This window comes from Echinops telfairi, unplaced genomic scaffold, assembly GCF_000313985.2.
Source record: "Echinops telfairi isolate 266 unplaced genomic scaffold, ASM31398v2 ScPeMD7_7469;HRSCAF=8507_1, whole genome shotgun sequence".
NCBI lineage: Eukaryota > Metazoa > Chordata > Mammalia > Afrosoricida > Tenrecidae > Echinops > Echinops telfairi.
The window spans coordinates 64,955,869-64,959,726 of record NW_022111373.1 but is presented as its reverse complement, the minus strand read 5'-3'; the positions used below and the strand labels follow the sequence as shown (position 1 = coordinate 64,959,726).

Genomic DNA, 3,858 nt, shown 5'->3' with positions numbered 1-3,858 from the left:
CCAGAACCCTGGACCTGGAGAAACCACACGGAAAGCCCTGCCAGCGCTGAGATGCTTACAATACCACTAGATCTATAAGACTTCCAACCCACTGGCATGTGATCTTCCTGCATTCAGCATCATTGCATATGTTTTGTGAGTCTGAAGAGGACTTTGTATATTGGTGTCAGATATATGAGTTAATATCAGATTTATGGACTTGATCTGGACTGTACTGGAATGTTTTATGAATGCTCCATTGCTCTTGTATATAAACTTCTTTCTTATACACTTATGAGTGTCTATAAATTTGTTTCTCTAGTGTACTCAGACTAACACAGTACCCATTACAAAGAAAGATGCCATAATAGAATACTCAAATTATTAAGAAATATCCTTAAGATCACATGCAAGCAAAATTTTAATAAAGATCATTCTACAAAGGTTATAGCAGTACATTGTCAGGGAGCTCTTAATAGTTCAGGCTGGATACAGAAGAGGGCATGGAGCAAGGGATATGATTACTGATATCAGGTGGATCTATGCTCAAATTAGAGAGTACCAGAATGATGCCTCCTTGTGCTTTTATTTTATTGACTGTGCCTATAGTATTTTAGTATCCTAACACACGATGAATAGCCTTGAAAATAATAGGACATCCAGAACACTTTATTGTGCCCATGTGGAACTTCACACAGACCAAGAGATAATCCAGCAAGGTAGGTTTCAAAGTTGTTTCCTCTTAATATACTTATTTAACTTGTATGCTGACTGATTCATCAGAGAAGCTGGACTACATGAGGAAGAAGGTAGCATCAGAATTGAAAGGAGACTTATTAACAACCTGTTATATGTGGATGATATAGCCTTACTTGCAGGCTTCAGTATTGATTACAATTCAATAAAATCCCTCTCATCTGGATTAATAAGTCCCATCATAAAGGGAGAAATGAAGTTGTCAAGGATTTCGTTTTGCTTGGAACTTCAATCAATGCTCAAGGAAGCATCAAGAGATCAAATCTTGAAATGCATTGGGCACAACTACTACATAAGACCTCTTTAGAGTGTCAAATAGCAGGGAAGTTACTTTGAGAACTAAGGTGAAACTGACCCAAGCATGGTACTTTCAATTGACTCATATGCATGTGAAATTTGGACATTGAATGTAGAAGACTAAAGAAGAAACAATGCATTGGAATTATGGTGCTGGTGAAGATTCTTGAAAGTACCAAAGACTGCCACCATATAAACCGGTCTGTCTTGGAAGAACAACAGCCAGAATTCTCCTTAGAGGCAAGGATGGTGAAGTGCAAGCTCTCATACTTTGGATTTGGTGTCAGGAAAGATTCATTCCTGAAGAAAGAACCATACTTGGGAAAGCAATAGGCAGTGGATAAGAATGTACTCAACAAGATGTGTGGACACACCAGCTGCAATGATGAGCTCAAGCATAAGAGTAGTTGTGAGGATGGAGCAGGGCCAAGTAGAGTTTGGCTCTGTGTAGCATAGGCCCTATCATCAGAACACTCTCGTGAGCACATAACTAAAAAACGCAAGGAAATGCACCGACTCTGGAGGAGATTCTAACTCAGAAAGCCTTTACAGGAACGAGTAGAACTGCTTCATATAACCATGTGCTGGATATGACCAGACAGAGTATAAGTCTTTACAAAAGCAAATTGCCTCTTCTTTTATGCCTTATCCTTAAAATAGCAAATTGCTGTGGATTCAAACCACAGACCTTTTTACAAGCAAGTCAGAGCTTAATCCACTGCCAAAACAGATGCTTGAAACTATAAAGATACTTATAGTTCAATTGGTAGAGGAAAGCCAAACTATTTAATTAAATTTTATCTATGTGAATATGTGTTTAGCAAGATATATTTTATTTTTTATACAATTTGGTTTAATAATTGAAGTCAAAATAAAAATACAAGTTAAGGGTTAAATTGCTGATGATAGCTCAGATTATCTTTAAGGGAAGAACTAGAGAGATAAAAATAAAGTCCATATGAAATCAGAATTACATGTTTTCTGAAACCAAGGGCCAGAGATATATCACTATTCCAGGATTCAAATTTTGTCTGAACATTTTCAAGGTGAATTTTTGTATAATATTTGTATAATATAACACCACGAAGAGATATAACACAGCATCTTACAATGATATAGGTAAGTACTACTGACCAAAAATGTCTGACTATTCAATTTAAGTAAAAATAATGTACACATTAGGAGATGTGTCATTTTGTGATCAAGCTTACAAGAGTGATTTGTATATTGGAAATGCAGATAAAATTCCTGTGGAACTGTGTTACCCCACCCATATGTGACTATTCTTATATATAATGTAGGACATGGTATGTAGGTATAAGAATATCACTTGGTAGGTATCATGAAATGACCATTTAGCAGAGCAAGGTGTTCTTTTATTAAGGGAATGCACATGAGGAGGCCCACTGTCCACCTGCCACCCTACTACTAAACCTATAAATATTTGCACCTAGGTCCATTTCCCCATAATCTTAAATATATTTACATATGTACATGTCTATATTTAGGCTTGTATGTATGCCCTTTGCCTCCTACTTCTTTCCTCTATTTCCTTATGCTTTCCTCCTGTCCCATAACCATGTTCAGCCTTCATTCTGGTTTCGGTAATTCCTCTCAGTAACCTTGCCCTTAGTCACTCCCTGCCAGTCCTCCCATCCCTTCCCTACCATTGGTTTTGAACCATTTGTTGTTCCCTTGTCCCTAGGTTGGCCAACACCTCCTCCCTTCCCCTACCTCCCACACTCCCATGTCCCTCCGGGGCCATTGCTCCCTTTATTTTCTTCTCACATTTTTTGTCCAGCCTTTCTTATCTAGGTGGACGTGCAGATATATTAATATGTGAGTAAAATGGGGATGGCTTTGACAGCACAGTACCAAAGTGGCACATAAGAACATGGCGATGACAGCAGGAGCACCAACAAGCTAACAAACAAAAAAGTCACTGACATACAAAATTTAAAAGATGAGAAAAAAGGGAAAAAACAAAACAAATAGGCTGGGAAAAAAAGGAAAAAAAGCCCGTTAGTAGTTCAAGGTCTGTTTGTTGACCTTTAGGAGCATTTTCTGAATGAGTCTAATGGGGTGCCATGTCCTGGCCCCCGAGTCCATCATTTGTATTCCCTTGGAACCACCTTGCTCTGTTTCCCTGCTGCTCCATTGCACGCCCCCAGTGTTTTGCATCAGTGTGGTGGGGTCAGCTCAGTTGCCCATCCCACACTGTGTCTCTGGTGCTGACCCATGCAGGGCCATGGGTCAGTGCAGGATGTCACATCTCACCATGGGGGCAGCTATATGGTCCTCTGTGTACACTGGGCCCTCCGAGCTGGGCTATGAAGACAGACGTGTGCATAAGCAAATGTGGCAAAGAAAGCTGATGGTGCCCGGCTATCAAAAGATATAGCGTCTGGGGTCTTAAAGGCTTGTAGGCAAACAAGCAGTCATCTAGCTCGGAAACAACCAAGCCCACAGAGAAGAAACACACAAGCCTGTGTGAAGTCGAGGTGTTGAAAGGATCAGGTATCAGACACCAAAGAACAAAAACCATCCTTGTGTGACCACCTTCCCCACATAAACACTGAAGACGAATGTGTGTATAAGTAAGTGTGGAGAAGAAGGCTGATGGTGCCCGGCTATTGAGACCTAAAGCATCTGGGGACTTAAAGGCTTGAAAGTAAACAAGCGGCCATCTAGCCCAGAAGCAACAAAGCCCACATGAAAGCAGCACACCAACATGTGTGATCATGAAGGGCTGAAGGGACCAGGCTTCTAGCACCAAAGGCAGGGGGGAAAAATCATATCATCGTGAATGAAGGTGGCGTGTGATGG

The 3,858-nt window shown here is 40.4% G+C and overlaps 1 pseudogene; it reads left to right on the top strand.

The window, feature by feature from the left end:
• Nucleotides 1–610: 610 nt before the first annotated feature.
• The window catches only part of LOC101640267, an 8,224-nt pseudogene continuing 4,976 nt past the window's right edge, over nucleotides 611–3,858 (top strand).